This window comes from Caretta caretta, chromosome 1 (assembly GCF_965140235.1).
Source record: "Caretta caretta isolate rCarCar2 chromosome 1, rCarCar1.hap1, whole genome shotgun sequence".
NCBI classification, from domain to species: domain Eukaryota; kingdom Metazoa; phylum Chordata; order Testudines; family Cheloniidae; genus Caretta; species Caretta caretta.
In genome coordinates this window covers 323,779,773-323,802,463 of record NC_134206.1, presented here as the reverse complement: position 1 = coordinate 323,802,463, position 22,691 = coordinate 323,779,773, and the positions used below count along the sequence as shown (strand labels likewise).

General features: G+C 43.8%; 1 protein-coding gene and 1 long non-coding RNA gene across 5 annotated transcripts in view; both read right to left on the bottom strand.

The window, feature by feature from the left end:
• Positions 1 to 22,691, bottom strand: part of CELSR1 (cadherin EGF LAG seven-pass G-type receptor 1) — a 260,863-nt gene that overhangs the window by 219,980 nt on the left and 18,192 nt on the right. The gene's annotated exons all lie outside the window — the stretch shown is intronic.
• Positions 154 to 2,719, bottom strand: LOC142070934 (uncharacterized). Its single transcript, XR_012666864.1, has 2 exons — positions 1,703 to 2,719; positions 154 to 732 (listed from the first exon to the last, which is right to left on the bottom strand). It is a non-coding gene; the product is annotated as an uncharacterized LOC142070934 (long non-coding RNA).

Sequence of the window (22,691 nt, the reverse complement as noted above, 5' to 3'; positions counted from 1 at the left end):
ACCAGTTTCATGACTGGCCAGGGTACTGTGTGACACTTCTGTTTGCTTCTCCTTGATGAAAACCCGGCCCCTTGGTTGACTCTAAATTCCCTGTAAGCCACACGCCCTCCCCCCTTCCATCACAGCTTGCTTGCAAAGGAAATAAAGTCACTATTGTTTAAAAAACATGTATTCTTTATTAATTCATTATAAAAATAGGGAGATAACTCACAAGGTTGCCCTGGTGGGGTGTGGGAGGAGGGTAGGAGGGAAGGAAAAGACCACTTTAAAACTTGTTGAATGCCACCCTTCTGTTGCTTGGGCTGTCCACTGGGGTGGAGTGGTTGGGTGCCCGGAGCCTCCCCCTCCCCTCCCCCCGCATTCTTTGGCGTCTGGGTGAGGAGGCTATGGAACTTGGGGAGAAGGGAGGGCAGTTAAACAGGGGCTGCAGCAGCAGTCTGTGATCCTGCTGCTGTTCATGAACCTCCACCAGACACCGGAGCATGTCCGTTTGATCCCGCAGTAGCCCCAGCATTTCCTAATGCCTCCTCTGATCTTCCTGCTGCCACCTCTCCTCATCGGCCACTTTCCTGTACTCTGCTATTGTGTCCCTCCACACATTCTGCTGAGCTCTGTCAATACCGGATGACTGCATGAGCTCAGAGAACATTTCATCGCGCGTGCATTTTTTTCGCCGCCTTATCTGAGATAGCCTTTGGGACGGAGGAGGGAGGCTTGAAACATTTGCAGCTGCTGGAGGAAAAAAAAGGGAGTGAAGTATTTTAAAAGATACATTTTACAGAACAATGGCTATACTCTTTCATGGTGAATAACACTATTCACATTACATAGCACATGTGATTTTGGTACAAGGTAGCACTTTGCATCTTATATTGAGTACCTGCGGCTTTGGTCACACACGCAGTGCCAGCAACAGAATTCAGCTTGCAGGCGGCCATGGTAAGCCATAGTCTTTTTTGCTTCTGCAACCTTCATAACAGCAGCGCCCTCATCTCCCATACCAAGCAAAGCATGCTGAGTTGGCCATTTAGCGCTGCGGTTTTTCTGTTAACGTGCAGCAGCAGAAACCAAACTAACCCCTCCCCCATCCAATTCTCTGGATGCCCACTTTACCCCTCCCCGGACCACGTGGCTGGTATCAGGGAAGATCTCTGCTAGCCAAACCCGAACAGCTCAGTGCCAACGGCCCCCCCTCCCACCGCGTGGCTAACTGCAGGAAGGATTTCTTTTCAGCCACAGGCGAACAGCCCAGTAGGAACAGCCACCTCTGAATGTCCCCTTAATTAAATTCCCCTATTTCAACAGGTTACCATGAACGATATCACTCTCCTGAGGATAACACAGAGAGATAAAGAACGGATGTTGCTTGAATGCCAGCAAACACTGGGACCATACACTGCCAGGCTTTGTCATGCAATGATACCAGATTACTTGCTACTAGCATGGCATGGTAATGTGTCCTACCATGGTGGACAGAATAAGACTGCTCTCCCCAGAAACTTTCTGCAAAGGCTTTTAGAGTACCTCCTGGAGAGCTTCATGGAGATGTCCCTGGAGGATTTCCACTCCATCCCCAGACACGTTCACAGACTTTTCCAGTAGCTGTACTGGCCACGAATGCATCCCGAGTCCTCAAGGCTACTTAATCATTAAAAAACACTTGCTTTTATAACATGTATTATATTTTAAAAGGAATGCTCACCAGAGATCCCTTCTCCGGGTTTGTTGGGTTGGGAGGGTATTTCAGTCAGGGTGATAAAAAGATCCTGGCTGTCGGGGAGAACGGTGTGCTGTGTGCTCTCCTCAAGCTCATCCTCCTCCTCCTCATCTTCCCCATCCGCAAAATCCTCAGGCATGGCGGAGAGTACCCCACCATCGGAGTCCACGGACAGGGGTGGGGTAGTGGTGGCGGCCCCCCTAGAATTGCATGCAGCTCAGCGTAGAAGCGGCATGTCTGGGGCTCTGTCCCAGAAAGTCCATTTGATTCTTTGGTTTTCTGGTACGCTTGTCTGAGCTCCTTAAGTTTCACGCAGCACTATGTTGCGTCTCTGCTGTAGCCTCTGTCCCTCATGGCCTCGGAGATTTTTTGAAATGTTCTGGCATTTCATCTTCTGGAACGTAGTTCTGATAGCACGGATTCCTCTCCCCGTATAGCGATCAGATCCAGTACCTCCCGTTTGGGCCATGCTGGAGCTCTTTTTCAATTCTGGGATTGCATGGTCACCTGTGCTGATGAGCTCTGCATGGTCACCTGTGCTGATGAGCTCACCTGGCCAAACAGGAAATGAGATTCAAAAGTTCCTGGGGCTTTTCCTGTCTACCTGGCCAGTGCATCTGAGTTCAGAGTGCTGTCCAGAGCGGTCACAATGGTGCACTGTGGGATAACTCCCGGAGGCCAATACCTTCGAATTGCGTCCACACTAACCCTAATTCGAAACGGCGATATCGATTTCAGCACTAATCCCCTTGTTGGGGAAGAATACAGAAATCGGTTTTAAGAGCTCTTTATGTAAGAAAAAATGGATTCATTGTGTGGACAGGTGCAGGGTTAATTCGATTTAACGCTGCTAAATCCGACATAAACTTGTAGTGTAGACCAGGCCTTAGGTACACATACAGATATTAGGGCTGTGCATTTCAGTATTGCAAGAATTCAAATAAAGCTGAATATCTCTGTACCCATATTTGTGATTTTCACTAGTATTTGTTCCCCCAGGGAGCTATATAAGGAGCTAAAATAATGCACTCTCCTGAAATAGCTTTGTCAATAGCACTGTGCTGGCAGAACTTTTACTGTGACAACTTTCTAGTGTAGATAAGGCTGCAGAGTAAGCATTGTAACTCACCATGCTAACTCCCGCTGTGGCCTTCCCTGGACCATCATCTTTATTGTCAAAGAGATTAGAGCTTTAAAGAAAAAAGCAGTAAGGCCGCAATTCAAGATGACATTCACTGAGGCCTGCACGTTCAATTCCACAGACCAAGCAGAAAGGCACTTTAATACAGTTTATTAAAGATGGACAAAAACAAATGCAAATCTGGGCTGGCATGGCAGAGGTGGTCTATGCTGAATTATGGGAGAGCTAACTTACACTTCTGAAACTTATCCTCTTGCTCAATGGGCAGCAGGGCAGGGCTATGTATAGCTACTGTACACAGACAACAGAGCCTGCCAATCAAGAGCTCTTGAGGGGTTTAAGAAGGAAGTCTTGTCCAGTCCTCCAGAATGGAGGCTGATTGCTGGGCATGATCTAGTTAGAGGAGTAGGGAAGAATTCCGAAGGGCCTAAATGTTAATGGCCCTCGAGCGTCCATCTAGGTCAGTGGTCCCCAAACTTTTAACGTCGCCCCTCCCCCCCATCCATGCCCATGTCCCCTGGGAGCCGCAGTGCAGACAGGGATAAGGGACCTAAGGCTGGGATGGGGCTAGGGCTGGAAGCGGAGCCGTGGCCAGGGGCCGAGGCTGGGGCCAGGGCCAGGAGCAGAGCTTCAGGCCCTGGTTAGGGCCGGGAGCGGGCCGCTGCTAAGGGCTGGCCTGGAGCAGAGCTGGGGGGGCACTCCCTCCCCACCCCCTGTTGGGACTGGCCTGGGCCCTGCTGTGCCCCCCAAATATTCCTATGCACACCCCCAAGGGACACGCCTCAAGTTTGGGGACCACTGATCTAGCTCAATTGAGGCACAAAGTACAGAAAAAGGGAAACTCAGCCCCCCTGATCTTGTTATAATCATAAAAGGAAACAAACACCACCCCCCAAGGACCTCAGTAAAGATGATGGTCCAGTGAGGGCCACAGCAGGAGTTAGCATGATGAGTTACAATGTTTACTCTGTGGCCTTATCTACACGAGAGAGTTGTCCCAGTAAAGGTTCTGCCAGCACAGTGCCATTGACAAAGCTATTTCAGGAGAGTGCATTCACACTCGTCCACTCATGCCAGTGCATTATGTCCACAAAGCACTGTGTGCCATCAAGCGGTACTGGCAAAAAGTCTGCTGTACTGTGCGAAGGCTTCCTGGTATCCGCAGAGCTGTGCTATCTTGTGCGAAATTTCTGCTGCGTATTGTGGAACAATTTTGCAGTACATTGATGGATACCTGTATGTATCTTGGGGAATTCCCTCTGTTCTATCCCATAATCAACTGCTCACCCCTCCCCTCCCACATTTTTACACACTCACCACTGAAAACATGGCTGCAGAACAGAGAAAATATACTGCTCTTTACCACTGCAAGGGAATTGCATATGATCCTGTTACATTTGCAAGGGTGCAGCTCTCAAGACTCAACTGAGGATGACTGGACAGCAAACGCCTCAGACACATCATCAGTACTATTCATGGAACAAAGGCAGTCAGTGGAGTGGTAGTTTTGGGCCCATCCACTGAGCATCAAGCTCTGGGATAACCAGCAAGGCTCCACTATTTTTGGATGTGGAAAGGTACATTTCTGGAGTTTGTTCCAGTTCTGCAGTGCAGAAACACTAATATGAGAGCTCCCTTTATCGTGGGGAAATGAGTGGTGCTCACCGTGTGAAAGTTCACAACCCCTGATTGGTGGGGAGTCAATTTAATGTTGGAAAAATCCACTGTGGGGGAGATTTTAGTCATCACCAAGGTGTGCAAGGTGATAAAGCATGTCCTGCTAGACAGGGTCATCAGGCTGGCCAATGTGCAGGAAATAACATATAGATTCAGTGAGCTGGGCTTCCCTAACCGTGCTGGGGCAAAAGATGAGAAGCATATCCCTATTCTGTACTCTCCATCCCCAACCTGCCTCGCCTCTAAGTATATCAACTAAAAGGGCTACTTCTCAATGATTATGCAGCCCTTCATGGATGACCATAGATACTTTTCTGACATAAACATTGTCTGGTCCAGAAAAGCCCACAATTCTTGGACTTTTAGAAACACCAGACATTTTTAGACGCTCAAAGCAGGAACATTTTTCTGCATCATCCAGTTAACACAGATGGTTTTCTGTGCCAATCATGTTTCTGCTGGCCCTGCCTACCCTTTATTTCCCTGGCTCATGAAGCCATACATCATAAGCTGGAAAAAAACAAAGAAATGTTTAGCTATCACTGTAGCAGTTGCAGAATGAATGTGGTGTGGCCTTTTGGAGACAGAAGGGCAGGTGGAAGTGTCTTCTGACAAGGCTTAATCTCAATGAGTTGAACATTCCCACACTTACTGCTGCAGGCTGTGCATTGGATAACATCTGTGAGACTCAGGGCAAGAACCTCTGGCCACAGTGGATGAGTGAGGTGGGCAGGCTATCCGCTATGTGATCATTAGTACAATAACTGATAGTGCACTGCTTAAACCTGTTCTTTTTTAAAATATATATGAATTAATTTTAAGACTGACAGTGTACGTATGTGAGCAATATGTGACAAAGTTTCTCCTCTGCCTTGGTGGGTCCAGCGCTTATTGGTGGATTTGCTCGCCTCAGAGATTCACGGCAGCCCTCAGTTTGGCCACTTTTGCTAGTGGCTCAAACCTGCCATTCACTCAGCTAACCTCATCACTGGCCAGCATGGGGAAAGGGAGGAGAACAATCCCCGCAGTCTCTGCTGACCCACCTAGTGGGTTGGGGGCTAGGCCAGGGACCTTCCCCTCTGGTGGGAGCCTCAGTCCAGGTCACCTCCTCTTGTCTCAAACAGGGAGTTGAGGGAGATGGGGGGAACCCGAGCCCGCCCTCTACTCTGGGTTCCAGCCCAGGGCCCTGTGGGTTGCAACTGTCTACAGTGTCTCTTGTAAAAACTGCGTGACAGCTGCAACTTCCTGGGCTACTTCCCCATGGCCTCCTCCCAACACCTTCTTTATCCTCACCACAGGATCTTCCTCCTGATGTCTGGTAACGCTTCTACTTCGCAGTCCTCCAGCAGTACGCCTACTCACACTCAGCTTCTTGCACCTCTTGCTCCCAGCTCCTCACATGCACCTCACTAACTGAAGTCAGGTCCTTTTTAAAACCAGGTGCCCTGATTAGCCTGCCTGTCCTAATTGATTCTGGTAGCTTTTTAATTGGTCCAGGCATCCTAATTAGCCTACCTTAATTGGTTCCAGCAACTTCCTGATTGTGCTGGAACAGCCCATGATGTTACTCAGGGAAAAGGGACCTGCTTAATCTTGGGCTAATATATCTACCTTCTATCACTCTCCTGTACCCATCTGGTCTGACCCTGTCACAAATCGTAAAATAACTGTATTTCTAAACCAAGCAAAGGCAATTGCTCTTGTAGTGTACACTGGATTATAAATACTCTGCTAATTTCTTTATTGAATTATGGAAGCCTTTCTGGCTCCATGAACTACTTTCTAGTACTCCAGGTGGCAGAAATAATAATTTCAGACAGCGTGCACTTCATTAACACCACAACATGCCAGACATCACAAAACAAGAGGCAGAAACTTATAAACACACCACAACCCTAACTCCCTCCACACTGATTCCTATGCAACAGGAATTCATTAATATCTCTTCTCTGAATAGAGTCTAGCAGCCTCCATTGTGTCCTTTTCAGAATATCCTTGGTCATGAGCTTCTTAGTCTGTGTTATAATGTTAGAGGCTATCCAAGCCATGAGGGGCTCATAAGTATTTATACACTGCACAAAGAGCTATATTAACATAGAAAATATTCTTAAGGATCATTTTCACTTTTGTATGCATTATGGGCTCAGGTCTGGTCTTGATAAAGTCAATGAGAAATTTGCCATTGATGCCAATGGGTTCAGGAGCAAGTCCTCTGTGAGGTTTTTGTTTGGAAATCACGCATTTGGTTCAGCTGGGTGAGGGAGATGTTGTTCCTGGGGAGATTATGGTATACAGTTTTAATTATCCATGATACTGATCTAGAAGAGGGTTGTTGTGATACAACTCTGGAACACAGAATTAGCATAATTTAGTTTAATTAAAACAGACTTTCTTTATGAGCTCTGTTTGAAGTGGCCCATGTCTGTCAAGAGACAAAGCTGACAACCCTTTGGCAGAGTCTCAAGCAATCTGAACTTTCTGCAACTTTTGTAGAAGCACATTTCACTCAAAGCTGACACAGTCAAGAGCACTCTTGTAATCTTTGTGTCCATTTTTAATGCTGAGTTAATAATTTGCTGCTTGGTCATTTGTAAAGGAAACAATATTCGTAAGAATTTTTTTTAGAAATCCCATCTATTAACACAACTGGCTGAATAAAAGCTAAACATACATATTGTATAATATTTTTTAAACAAAACAGCTGCTCAGTTATGTCCTGTTTAAGGCCATGCAACATTTTTGCTATAATAATTTATATTCTAGAAACAGCTACAGGCCCCAATCAGGATCAGGATCTGTTTGTGCTAGACACTACAAACATATAAACACCATATTCCACAATAATGAGAGGAAGACACCGCAGGGCAAATATTTTCCAGCTGAAGCCTTTTGAACAGGTTTAACTGGTAAATGGAAACAATTTCAAATCTAATCCTCTAAGGACAGGATCTACCCAATCATCTTCCCTTTAATTTTAGGAGGAAGCCCCGAGGTCCAACTTTCAGTAAAACTGTTGTTCTCTACAGTGCTGTGATAAAGAGCCCCTTTACTGTGCCACTCCCAAAGCACAGTCTCTCAGATTTCCTAAATTAATTCATTCTGTTTAGATCACAGGTGGGCAAACTACAGCCCGCGGGACACATCCGGCCCACAGGACCGTCCTGCCTGTCTCTTGAGCTCCCAGCCGGGAGGCTAGCCCCAGCTCCTCCCCCACTGCCCCCCCTTCCCCACAGCCTCACCTTGCTGCACCGCCAGGGCTCTGGCCCACCACTCCTGCCAGGCAGTGCGGCAGAGAGGCTGGTTCCGGCCAGGCGGCGGGGCTGTGAGCTCCTGCTGCTCTGAGCTGCATGGTAAGGGGGCGGGGAGCAGGCGGGGATCCCGGGGGGGGGCAGTCAGAGGATAGGGACTAGGGGGCAGTTGGATGGGGTGGGAGTTCTGGGGAGGCAGTCAGGGGCCGGGGAACAGGGGGGGTTGGATAGACGTGGGGTCCTGGGGGGCTTTCAGGGGCCATGGGTATGGATAGGGGTCAGGGCAGTCAAGGGACAGGAAGCAAGGGGGGTTGAATGGGGGTGGGGTCCTGGGGGGCAGTTAGCAGTGGGGGGTCCCAGGAGGGGGCGGTCAAGGGACAAGGAGCAGAGGGGGTTGGATGGGTGTGGGGTTCTGAGGGGGGCAGTCAGGGCGGGAAGTGGGATGGGGCGGATAGGGGGCGGGGGCCGGGGCCAGGCTGTTTGGGGAGGCACAGCCTTCCCTACCCAGCTCTCCATACAGTTTTGCAACCCCGACGTGGCCCTCGAGCCAAAAAGTTTGCCCATCCCTGGTCTAGATAATATTTTTTAAACAAGTCTACAAAATTTCTCTGAAGTTAGTGGAAAGTATATGGCACTTCTTCAATAGAACTGTAACAGTGCACTACTAACCTAGCTTTTCCACAATGAAAGATTCAACAAAAGATTTAAAGGGTAGGGCAGCCAGGGCTTTCACTGTCTTGGCAAACTGGAAATCTCAACTAGGGAAACTACATTGAATGTAAGAGAAAAATACAGGGAATTTTCTAAAAGATTCAAAAGTTGTATCACATAACTAGTAAAATGTTCCATAACTAGTAAAATACTAGGTTTAGATTCATTGCCTAATTGCTCAGGGAAAGTATGAATAAATAAATAAATGGTCCTCAATCTTACATCTCTGAGTGGAAAGGGCTGAACTTATAGCCTGCTTCAAGTTAGCTGGAGCCAAACCTTTCTCCGGTGGATGAAGTAATACATTGCCCTCCTCTTAGTTCTCAACCCAGCAGAAAGGGTAGTGGGTCAGTTGAACAGGCACATATTGAGCTAGCTGTGGTAAGGAGGGAAGGTTTCAGCATTCAAGGCATTGCCTCCCTCATCAGTTTTCTGACCAACTATCTTACGGAACACAGGGTGGCACTGCTGTGTCTGAGGGAGGCCAAAAGGAAACTGGGAGAAACAAAAGCACATAGAGGAGCAAACACGAACACTTTACAGAAGCCCATCGGTCACTGCTAACTTATATCATCTACAGTAAGAGGAGGACTAATCAATCACCTGGGAGTGGTGAGCACAGAGGACGCAGAAAGCTCAGGTTTTGTTGCTCCAGAGTAAACCCTGCTAGGCATAACCCTACTGTAAACTGCTTTCTTTTGGCAATCCAGGGGCCAATTTGCTGTCAGCAAACACCAATCAAAAATATAAAAATACCTCCACTGCAACTGGTTCTTTATTTCTCTGTGAGGTCAGGACCCCTAAGCTTTGCTCGAACATGGCAGTGTGGGTTTGGGATACAGTTAATATTTAAGTACTGAAATTGATAGTAACTGTATCTCAGCTGCCCACTCTGAGGGATGAACAAAGAGAACAACAAAGTATAAAATGAAGGGCCCTGACATGTTTCAGCAGCAGCAAGTGGCAACAGATGTCAATGGATGGGAGTTTCTTAGGGAAAAGCTACATAGGATTTGCAATGGACATTTTTCAAGAATGATGTAAACATAGTAAAAATGATACACTGAACACAAAGTTCAAAGCATCTTAGAACAATGCAGTTAACACCTCTGTAATCTGTTACTTCGCTGGACATGGTGGGGGCATAATACAAGACTGTATAGCAGAGTGCCTTCCCTCACAGCATCCTGAGCTAGCCAGCCACCCAGCATTTGAGAACGTGTGCAACCAGCATAAGTGCAACCACTGACTGGCAACCCATATTTCCTATGGAGATTAGAAACACCAGACCATCTATAATCTTACAGTGCTTAAATGTGCAATCAGTACTCTACCAAAACACAACAGGAAAATATTAACTAGAATAATTCTTGCTATTTTCCCATTATTTTTCTTATGTGTGGTCTCACAAAGCTATTCCCAAATGCTCTGGACCCCTGGCACCCACCTGCCGTGCTCCCTGGCTGTGCAGATCAAATGGAGTCAGACTACCAGGACTTCCCTACCACAGGAAGAGGACCTCTGGCTACACTACCTTTACCTGATAAACTCCACGGGACCAATGAAAGGATGATGTGAGTGCCCTTGGTCCTGTTCACTGCAGCTCACTCCCCCTAGTCCAGTGTCTCTCAACCTTTCCAGACTACTATACCCCTTTCAGGAATCTGATTTGTCTTGCGTACCCCCAAGTTTCACCTCACTTAAAAACTACTTGCTTATAAAATCAGACATAAAAATACATTTAAAAAAAGAGAGACAGAAAGAGAAGTATCACAGCACACTATTCCTGAGAAACTGCTGACTTTCTCATTTGTACCATACAATTATAAAATAAATCAATTGGAATATAAATATTGTACTTAGATTTCAGTGTATAGTGTACAGAGCAGTATAAACAAATCACTGTCTGTATGAAATTTTAGTTTGTACTGACTTCACTAGTGCTTTTTATGTAGCCTGTTGTAAAACTAGGCAAATATCTAGATAAATTGATGTACCCCCTAGAAGACCTCTGCGTACCCCAGGGGTACAAGTACCTATGATTGAGAACCCCTGCCCTAGTCCACGAATCCTGAGACCCACTAAGAGCCCTTTGTGGCTGCAAAGGCAGCTGACTTCTCTGTACAAGGAGGGAGACTGGGGGAGGTCTAAGTGTGTGGAGAACGGGATGATTCAAAACAAACCCACAACTCAAGAGACATTAAAGCAAATTTCTTCCTTGGGCTTCACCAAGCTGTCTTACCATTATACATTACAATTATTTCTCTACCTTACACCGCAACAGTTAAGAATGACTTGCAGTGCGCCATACATTGAAAGTGCAATATCCTCCTGGAGTCTGACAACAAAAGCATGAGAACACCTTCTGCTTCCAGCTCTGACAAGGAACAAAACTAGACAGAGGATTTCAGGAGAAAAGAAAAGAAACCTTAGCGTCAGTGGTTGCCTTGTTGTAACATCAGTTCCCTGGCTGGAACCCAAGATAATTAGATACTTTCGACCTAATGAGCCAATACTTCCTTTTTCTCTCTAACCACAAACGGTAACAGAGTCTACCAGTCATTCCCAAAAGCTCTAAGAAGACATAAGAACAATACTGATTCTAAGAGGAGTGGAGTGTCACTTCCAGTTGTGTTTAAGAATGTGGGACCTGTATTTTCACAAACCATAAGATAGTTTTTCACACTTTTATGAGTCATCTTACTTGGTTTGACTCGCCCACACTAGCACTCACCAAATGCAAGCTAGTACTGGCAAAATCCCACTCAGCAGGTATTGTCCCATAGGAATTATTATAGCTAGCTGATGCCCAGGCGGCCTGCCCGACTCTAAAGACACTTTGGTGCTGCGTAGGGCCACATTCAGAGGAACACACGTGGCCAAATTCTGCTCTTTGGTCTTGTCAACACTAGGCGTTCTTCCCCATATTTGCTGAATGGGTTCAGCTCCATCAACAGTTAACAATAGTGGGAGCACTAGTGTAGACAAGGCTCAGGCTGCTAGGCAGGTTTAGATGACACAGTGATTAAAATATGAGGGGCCAGTGAGGTTGCATACATGTAAAATCAGGGGTGGAGTATCCTTTGGGGATCCATATGTAAAAAGGCACCTTCTGCATATGCACGGATCATTCCCCGTCCCTTCAATGGGACCCAGAACACAAGTGTGGAGAGGGGACAGGCCAAGTGCAATGGTGGTATAGTTGCTCAAGCAGTAAAATTTCAGGAGTCAATAGAGAGTCATCTTCCCTTTCCTTGTATTTGATATGTCCTGTTCACTTATTTTGTTTTCACATTTCAGTACAAAGAGCTCTTCATATATTTTTAAATTTTTTTAAAAAGCTTAATCTCTTCCAAATTTAAGATCCTTTGATAAGAGATGTAGGGATATAAAAAGTATAACATTGCAGCAAGTGACTCATAAGTACATGGAAACAGAATGATGCTGTTAAAAATTTCCATTTTAACCTCTTTGTTGTCGTACTATAAACTTTAAAAGGCATTTCTCAATGGGCATATTGTACCCCTAATTTTTAAGTGAACCCTTCAGCACCAGTTGGAGTAAAATGGAGTTTCTGTTTAAAACCAATGGCTCCGTACAGCACCTATGTCTGTAGTTGCTACGTCCAGTGCAATGCAAATAATAAAATAAAATAAATAAATAATAATATGATGGCCCAATATTGCCCATGAGAAATGAAGAGCTGTATACATCGAATGCTTCTTTTCTGTATGTACACTGAGCTTCGTCAGAACTTCAAGGTGTTAACTGATTTACAAGGCTGCAAGATTCAAAAATCCAGCTGAATTTATTTCTTTCCATATAGTAGCATATTTATTTTTAATATGGGGATTTATTTTTATTTGTAATTTTGCCTTAAAACTGATCCACAAAGCATCCAATAGTTCTAGTTCTTTTTCTTGCATCTTCTTTTTGCTCCTGTACACTATCTTTCTCCATGGCTCAAAAGAAACCCCACTTCTAAAACATCAGCTCCTTGATAATTTTTTTTTTTTTTTGCATTTCATTTGTGTAACTCTGGGTTTTTCTCTAGACCTTTACTTCTACAAGAAAACAAGTACTTAGAACAGGAATCAATGTCCAAGAAGAAAATGTCCTTCCTCAATGTCAAATTCAGGAAGAGATCTATTATGTATTTAAGCATAAACTTTCATGAGCTACAGCTCACTAGCTCACGAAAGCTTATGCTCAAATAAATTGGTTAGTCTCTAAGGTGCCACTAGTACTCCTTTTCTTTTTGAGAATACAGACTAACATGGCTGCTACTCTGAAACCTGTCATTATTTATTTAGATTCCAGTAGCACCACAGTATACCAGGTAATTTCCAAAGAGAGAGGAAGATGCAGTTCCTCCCCTGAAGAGACTAAAAGTTTGAAATTAAAATGACATTTTAAATTAAATTTATAATTAAAACTCTGGAAAGTGAAGTGTAAAAGTATAATTAAGCAGGCCAAAAAAGAATTTGAAGAGCAACTCAAATATAAAATTGCAGAACTCATAGCTGTGCACGTAACCTTCCACTTAAATTAGCCTCTGCACCAGATGACTACAGAATAGCTAATGTAACACCGATTTTTAAAAAAGGCTTCAGAGGTGATCCTGGCAATTACAGGTTGGTAACCCTAACTTCAGTACCAGGCAAACTGGTTGAAACTACAGTAAAGAACAGAATTATCAGACACATAATGCATCCGATGAAGTGGGTTTTAGCCCATGAAAGCTTATGCCCAAATAAATTTGTTAGTCTCTAAGGTGCCACAAGTACTCCTCGTTTTTTTTGCTGATATAGACTAACACAGCTACCACTCTGAAACCTGTCTTGTGGAGAAGTAATTAGCTAAAAGACAGTAAACAAAGGGTATAAGTAAACAGCCAGTTTTCACAGCGGAAAGAGGTAAATAGCGGGGTCCCCCAAGGATCTGTACTGGGACCAGTACTGTTCAACATATTCATAAATGATCTAGAAAAATGGGTAAACAGTGAGGTGTCAAAGTTTGCAGATGATACAAAACTACTCAAGACAGTTAAGTCCAAAGCTGACTGTTAAAAGTTACAAAGGGGTCTCTCTAAATTGGGTATATGAGGAGAGATTAAAAAGACTGGGACTGTTCATCTTAGAAAAGAGACGACTAAGGGGGATATGATAGAGGTCTATAAAATCATGAATGGTGTGGAGAAAGGGAATAGGGAAGTGTTATTTACCCCTTCACATAACCAGGGGTCACTCAATTAAATTAATAGGCAGCAGGTTTAAAACAAACAGAAGCAAGTATGTCTTCACACAACACAGTAGAACTCATTGCCAAGAGATGTTGTGAAGGCCAAAAGTATAACTGGGTTCAAAAAAGAATTAGATACGTTCATGGAGGATAGGTCCATCAATGGCTACCTATTAGCCAAGATGGCCAGGAATGCAGTCCCATGCGCTGGGGTCCGTAAACCTCTGACTGCCAGAAGCTGGGAGTGAACAGGGATCACTTGATAATTGTCCTCTTCTGTTCATTCCCTCTGAAGCATCTGGCATCGGCCACTGTCAGAAGACAAGATACTGGGCTAGATGGATGATTGGTCTGACACAGTATGGCCATTATTATGTTCTTATGTTAAAACAAAATTGCTGGTAAAATCAAATCTAAGGCCCCAGTCCTGCAAAGATTTATGCCTGTGCTTAAATTTAAGCATGCAAATAGTCTCACTGAAGTTAAGAACATATGTAGGAGTTTGCAGGATCGAGGCCAAAATTAAATTAAGTCAATGTTTTATTTAGCATAGAAATGAAAGCTTAAACTAGAATGTTTGGACAGCTAAACACACGAAGTAACTTGAGATCAGTGCTAGCAGGGGCATATCAGGAAATATTCCATTTTAGTTTTAACCCAAGAGATACAGAACAAGACACTGTAAGTTACCACATGCTTTAAAGGGAATTATCAGAATTCCCTCAGCTTTATCAGTATGTGCTGCATGTGCCCAATAGCCAGGCTAAGAGGTGCATTCAGTGCATCATTTACTTAAAACCCACTTTCTTCTTAGGTCCCTCCCGGGCTGACCAGACCCATTATTCAGATCACCATCTCCTGGATACTCTGCAGGCATTACTAATCCTGAGGGATTATTACCAGTTCTTTTGCCAGATCACCTTTAAAGAACTGCAGATGCCTTGCGGGAATCTGAAAAAAACATTCTGACCTACACCCTGCCTCTTTCTTGCAAACAGTCAAGATAAGCAGGAGCTGGTCTTTTGTTTAGGCAGCTTCTCCCCTTGTAATCTACTGTCCAGTTTTTCTTTCTTTTGATTATTAAGGACACTTGGATCTTTGCTAGTTATTCCTTTCCTGAAATCATAATCCTGTTTGTGATGTCATAGTCATCTCCATACTAAATAGTGATATCATGGAAGACTAAGCATCAGCTAGTGGTTCAGTATGATCCTGCCACACCTCACTAAAGTAATGGCATGCTTCCCAAGTGGCAGTATACTTTCCCAAAGTGATAGTATCTGCAAAAAAAGGTGATGGTAACCCTACCCCCACTTTTTTTTTTTTATTTAAAGGAATAGGCAATGGAATGCCATCCAAAAAAGGGAAATAAGTCCCCAACTTTGTCTCAACTTTTGCATTTCCCATTCTGGCAATGGTAAGTTGGGGGCGGGGGGAGGAGAAGAGAAAGGCATAATTAGCATGACTCCTCTTGCCCCCAAATTCAAGTCTTGATTCAAAGGTCCATAATAAAGAAGAGGAGAAGAGAAATATAGATTATTTGAGAAGTGTCATGGTCTGTGTCATGGTCTTTAAAATTGTCTGTGTCATGGTCTTTAAAATATTTCTTTTCAAAGTCTTCCATTAGATGTCGGCAGGGCATAATACAATAAACTATTAAAGAGAAAAAAGTTAAAAACTGTAAGATATCTATTAAAACAGACATTTAATATTTAAAATGTACTCGTAAAGAACAGAAGCAGTGGCCGTTTGTTAATGTTCTTAAATTATTAACTATCATGCTTTTTCAAAGCAATCAAATTACTTTGCAGCTTTAATGAGCCAGTTTGCCACGAGCAGGTAGCAGGTTTTATAAGTGGAGAAATCATCTCTAAGGGGCAGACTGTGGCCCAGGTTGTGTGTCCTACAGTGGCAAAGGGAAAACAAGACCTGTGCTCCTGAGCAACCACTCTGGTGCACCCCATACCCTATAGCAGGTGGACAGGGAATGGCGCAACTGAGCCAGCACAGGGAGGACATAAGTCATTTTCTACAGCAAATTACTAGCCCGCTGCAGGAAGTGGGGAGTACGGAGGAATCATGAACATGACTTGTGGTAAGATTAGTCAGATCCATGATTTCTTCAGTGACAGAGCTAACCAGGGAATCATTCACAGGATTATAAAATGGGTAAAACATTGCAAAAAGGACAATGTGAACATGGACAAGCAGCACACGAGAGCTGTCAAGCTGAATTCTCTGCTAATGTACATTGGTGCACTTATTGACTCTGAGAATTTGCCCTGTTGTGTATTATGTGATATTGTGTATCCTGTGTGGCAGAATAATAAAGCAAAAAAACCAGAAGCTCAGTAGATCGACTAGATAACATTTCCTAAAATCCCAAGTCACCAACCTAATAAAATTCCATTGGCCCTTTCCTATTACTACTGGCTTGTACCCGGCTTGCTAAAATACTTCGCAGGAAAAACTGACTGTGCCTCAACTTCTTGCAGTATTAGCAGAGTAAAATGGAGCCCTGCACGATTTACGTTCCGTGTGCTTGCTAAGTTAGTTGCTCACTCCACAGAGCTCTTTTCGGTCTGAACGCACACCTAGTAATTAGGGTGAGGCAGCATTTTTAAATCAGGCATGAAAGATGTCACTTAACTTTCCCTTTAGGCCTTAAAAAAAAAACAGTTGGATGTTTTGACAGTTACAGTCTGATTAAGCAGATGAACAGCAAAAACAAGGGAATCACTGACACCACATCAGAGGCCGGTGAAGCTATCTGAGTTGAAAGAATCACCACAGCAAACAAAGGCATTGCTGCTAAACTATTACCGACAGTTCTAAAGAATTTGGATAATTTTATCTCATCTCAGCATATAGGCTCCACAGCAATCTAACAGCCATGCATATACTGTAACAGAGTTTCTTAAATTAGTCAACTTTGCTTAAGAAATCCCTAATGATTTGACACGACGTGTATTTTTAAAGTAATTGTACTAAAACTTCATAAAACTGTCATAGACAAAATGAAGAAAAAACCCACTGCACACCATGTAACAAACATTCTTGCTTCTCTGCTCCTACTAGCTTTTATTAATGTTAATAATTCACATCCATCAATGCTGTTGAGTAACAAAGAGGAACTGCTGAATTTAGAAACCTCTTAAATCTGTGCTAAATTACAAAAACAACATTAATTACATTGTAAAGAGCAGATACACTGAAGAGGTGTCAGTAGATACTTCTGTGATTTGAACAACACAGGCAACTGCAAATTGTCAAATGGAATAATGGCTGATCAAAGTAAATATCTGAATACATACTGGGACAAATTCTGCTCTCAGTGACACAGGTGCAGCTCCCATTCACGTCAAGAGATCAGCACCTATGTCTCTGAAAGCAGAATTTATCCCATTAGGTAATCTGCATAGTAGAATTATAGATCTATTTTCCAACACACATGCACACACCATTTTAATATCTGTAACAAAAAGCAGGGATAAATGGCTGTGGCAAAAAAATTCTTCCACTTGTATTCAGCTGTCAGCACCACAAAAATCCAGGATTCCCAAAGCATTTTACAGGGAATAACCATTTCAGTGAAAACAGAGGGCCCTGTCTTTCATCAGGGTGGGGTCTGTGATTTCACCTCCTGTAACAGAGGGTCAGGTCCCATGAATCTATACACATCTCAGGAGACGTGTAGGAGGCAGTGTGAATCTTTTCAGATGGCCCAAGTCTTCCATCTGTCACCTGGCCCTGTAGGGAAGGGCAAACCCACATATAAAATATACAGAGACTGAATACATACAAATGAAAAAGACAGGGAGTGTGGGAGACAGGGACAAGCAAAAGGGGGAAGGGCAAGTGAAAGTGAAACCTGCCTGAACTTCCAGAGGCAAGGGTGAAGGGGAATGAGAGAGCAGGCTTGCTTGCTACAATCAATAGAATTGGAAGTACCCACTTTAGCAGACAACAGCTAACAAGCGTAAATGCTCCAGCATCAAAAAAACCATCAGCAGGGCTCCAGGGCAGTCCAGCATGCTGCCATCCCATATCTACCCATCTTTCATGGGCTTTTGGTTACCAGTATCCATGGTTACTAATTAAGTGTATTACAGTAGCACCTCGGGGCCCCAATCAGGGATCCACTGTAGTAAGTCCCACAGAAACATGTAGTAACAAGGCAAACCCTGTCCCAGCCAGGTCCCCAATATTGAGTCTGTATTGAGTTGTATGCCTGGGGAAGGGTAAGCACATGCCGAATGCATTGCAGAAACAGGTCAACACAGAATTGCCTACATTAACAACAAGATAAAACAGGTGGGGAAATAAACAAATGATGGGGGAAAGAAGGATGAGGTAGCAGTAAACTAGCATATTTTTGCATAATAAGCAGGAGTCTCAGTTAGACACCTGCCTGGCAACATTTTCAGTCCTGGATGTTTAGGGATATATGTATTGTACTTTCCTTAAAAATTACAAATGCAAATTCAAACCATGGCATCAGCATCTTGGATTAGTTAGTTCCTGACCTCTAGTCATTCTAAGTAACAGATGAAGATTACAGTAGGAGGCATCCTCAAATGATACTTGCAAGTACTGCCCAAGTATCAATACCCAAACCAGAATTTTAGATTTATAATCTGAATGTGGAAAGCTGTCTGATACTGCTATTAAGTTAGTCATCTCACCTTTAAATAATAATAAGTCAATATATATTTTAAACCAGTATGTTAGCCCTTGAAAATTAATCCTCTTCTGATTAACAATCGGTGTCTAAAATGAAAATTAATTTGAGCAAACCAGCAGCTTTTGTGTATGCTAGAAATTTAAGATGAGGGAATTAAATTAGCAAACAATTACCTGCCCGATGGTGAGTTCACCACATAGAGCAGATGTACCATTACGTTTTACTGAGTCAAAAGAATAGTTAAAAAAAAGGGGGCCAACTTCTAGGATATACATGCCCATTTACGGTAGACATATTCCTAACAGCCTCAGATTAGTCAGTGTTAAATACACACTTTCCTCAAAAATACTGTGGTATGAATTCAAATCACCTTCTTCCTCTTTTCAATGACTTCTGTTTCTACATATTGCATATTTATTTGTTCATTTTCAAGATGGTTTCACTGAGCCACTATTGACAAGAGATCTGTAGCTTCTTTACCGTATGTGTCATGATAACCTACCAACTCAGGCATCAGCATGAGCATTGCTGGAAAAGCCACACGTTCTAAGAAACAAGCAACAACATGCAGGTAATTACTGGTGGGTCTATCATCCTGACAACACTACACTGAGGAGGAGGATTAAGAGTAGGTGAAGATATGTTAAATTCTAGTTGTTGAACAGTTCATTAGGCAGATCCTATGAATCCTTTTGTAAGGGACCCTTTAATCCACATGTAAAGTCATGAGACTCACTCAAATAGACATACAAATAAATACCCATAGGCAAATGGGGGAGAGAGGGGGAGAGAATCCATTTTAACACAATGAAAATGCCCAAGATAACCCCAGTGGGCTGGGTAGAAAAGAAAGGCTTTGAAGAGGAGTTGTAGAAGAGAACAAGCTTTGTTTACATCCCGACTTTGCACTGAAATAACTAAACTGGTATTAGTTCCTTCTTTTTGCTATTTCCATGCATGTGTGTGTGAAGACCAGCCCTTAGACTCTGAAAAGATCTTAGTGCCCAGTCTTGAAAAGAGCTAAAACGCCTTTTGTTAGGGGTGCCAAGCTGGCAGCACTGGCAGCAGTTAAACCTGTGCCCTGTGGTGTCTGGAGGCTGGAGGACATGTGGTATATTTCTATCTAAAACATGCTCATCATTGCTTTAGTCAGCTTGTGACATAGCCTTCACATTATTTTAAAAAAAGTAAAAACCCAGCAAGTTAACTTTGAAAAATTGCACTCAGTGTATTAAATTGACTCCTGCAGAGTCATAACAGAACCCAGTCGGGTAAATGCTAAAGATTCCACAAGGGTTAGCTGTGACCAGTCTGGATACCAGCTTTAACTCCGTCAGTTAGTACTGCTCAACAGGAATAAGGGTGGCAGAACCTGGAATCAATGCAAGGAGAGGGAACAACCTATAAACCCTACAGATCCACCACTGCTCCTGCCCACATGGCAAGACTTGCTGCCATTGGCTGCTCCTCAGGCTCTGAAGTAGCTCTCTCTCCCCCTCTCCAAGGTAGTAGATAAAAAGCCATGAAGGGGCTTTAATGTTAAGTTCCTTTGTGTAGCAGCATTAACTCTAATTAAGATTTCTAATCAGAAATCCGTCAGGTCCCTAAGGGTGGAGCTGCAAAGAGAAGGTGCTAGACTCTGCTCTGCAGTCACAATTCTGCGATATAACTCCTGTTGTACCCCCTTCCACAATCTCCACCTTAATTCTAGCTAGTTTTGTTCCCCCTACAAATGAATGGAAGCAACAGTCCCTGTGAGAATGTCTACACTAGGAAAGGGACCCAGTGTTGACAAAGGTTGTTAACAATGGGTCCTCCCTCCTTCAAATGGTGTTGAAATATTCTGTCCAGATGGAGCCAAATCATTTCCCAGTGTACAAGAGATCTGGTGGAAGTGATCTCTCTCACGCTTTCTTAACTGTGTTGAAAACAGACTGGCCCTGTATAGATTTCTCTGTACTTGATAAGGATAGTGTGTTCAGTGCTCATTATGTAGGCAGTATAAGATTTAACATGTCCTTAACTTTTTACTGCCTTGTTTTTTTAATGCTTGGGATTTGTAAATGCAGGAATAGGTAAGAAGACTGTTGTAACTTAGCAGTTTTAACTGGCTGTTTAGACAAAGTTAAAACCACTTAATTTCCATAGTGTACATGAATCCTAGCTATCTGTCCAACTGTTTTTCTTTAACTACAATGACAACTTTTATGAAATCTTTTAAAAGAATTCCCTTCCTATGGGGCAATACCAATTTTCCCCCCTAAAAGTGTTTCCCCCTCCCCCCCCCATGGAGTGATGAACTCTTAACAAAACTGAAAAATGAGTTATAAACAAACAAAAAAACCACCTAAACATTATTTTAAAAAAACCCAGAAACTCCGAACAACCAAAAAATTCACAGAACTAACAGGACACTGGCAAACCCCCCTTCTGTATGTTACAGTCCTTTCCCCCGTCCTTTCTCTAACTTGTCTGTTTAGACTGTAAGCACAGGCTCCGTCTTCTGAGCCCCTGGGGTGCTCAACCCCCCAGGCCCTGTCCCAACCTGCCCCCGGCCCCCAAATCCCAGCTCCCTTCCTGCCCCCGCTCTTCCCCAGGCCCAGCCCCACCCCTTCCCATCTCCACCCCGCCTCTTTCTGCCCAGTTCAGCCCCCTCCCTCAAGCATGCCCCATCCCCACCTCTCCCCCAGTGCCTCCTGCACGCCGCGAAACAGCAGACCGTAGTGGATCAGAGATGCTGAGAGGGAAGGGGAGGGGTTGATCAGCGGGGCTCCCAACGGACAGGAGGCACTGGGAGGGGGGGAAACTGGCTGCCAGTGGGTGCTAAGTACCCGCTAATTTTTTTCCGTGGGTGCTCCAGCCCCACGAAGTCAGTACTTATGACTGTAAGCTCTTTGGGGAAGAGGTCATCTTTTACTCTATATTTGTATGGTACTTGGCACAATGTTGCTACTGCAAAATAATAATTATTAGAAATGTGGACAGAACTTTCTCTCCTGGAATCTGCACAACTGTATGTACACGATGAGCCAAATTCTAACCTTGGGTTCTCTACTGTAATTGACAGGAACCCCACTGAAGTCAACAAATGCCCATGAAGGCTGGGCCTGTATTTACACACATACCCCTGACATACAACTGGAATGTACTAGATGAACAGGAAACCTCTATAATTGGTCTTAATATTTTCCATGCTGTTTCCATTCTCTTTGTTGATGATTTTTGGAAACTTTCACCACATCAAGAAATACACGTTAGGATTTTCCATTCCTGGACAGAGAGGTCCTAAAAAGAAAGCAAACAACATAAATACGCCACCAGCCACAGAAATATCAAGTGGCAAACATGCGGCTATTCTAATCGGCACCTCAACAAGGTTACTTCTGTGAGTAAGGCTTTCCAGGACTGAGCCCCCTAAGTCAACGTATTTCACACTCTGCTTTATTTAGTCTAACTGCAAGATAGTCTTGAAAAACAGAAAAAGGCAACAGAATGCCACCAACTCATGCAAATGGAAAAGTCATATTTCTTATACAGGTGTCAATGTAGCCAGAATACTATACAGCCTTAAATCCAAGAAAAATGCCATAATCATAGAAATCAGTCCAGAATAGTTATCAGCAGGATAAAAGCTATTAGAGATGCTATGGAAATTTGTTAGAAAGGGTTCTTAGAACTTAGTCACACATCAAACCCTATTTATTCTCCAACAAACCCCCCCAAGGAATTACTACTGGTGTTTTAAAAATTATGGCTGGGACTAACAAAGGGAGTTAGGTACCCAACCCAAACTCAGTGGGATTTTGGCACTTAACTCCCATTTGTGCCTTTGGAAATCTCTCCCTACATTCCTTGTTTTAAAAAAGTAGTGTACCTGTAGCACATGTTAGAAGAAAGTCACAGGGGCTTGTGAAGGGACAGTGTATGAACCACCATGGGGAGGAGATATGACCTTGGCTCCCCCTTGCTCCAGGAGGGAATAGCCTGTGACAGCCCTTTCCCAGAAGTAATTTACTTCTCTCTTGGTGGCTCAGCAGCTGGACTGTGCACTGGAAGGTCAGAGCCCAGGCTTCTCCCCCTTCCCACCCCTTTCTTACAGTGAGGAGGAAGGAGTAATAAAGGAGCTGGGGTCCACTTTTCCCCAACCCAAGAGATCATGCAAGAACATGGGGAGGGTCCCCCTTTATGCCCCTGAGTGGTTGCAGAAGTGCCACGATCTGGTGCTTAATAACCCAAAGTTATTGTTTCTGCCTTTACTGGGCAGCAACATAA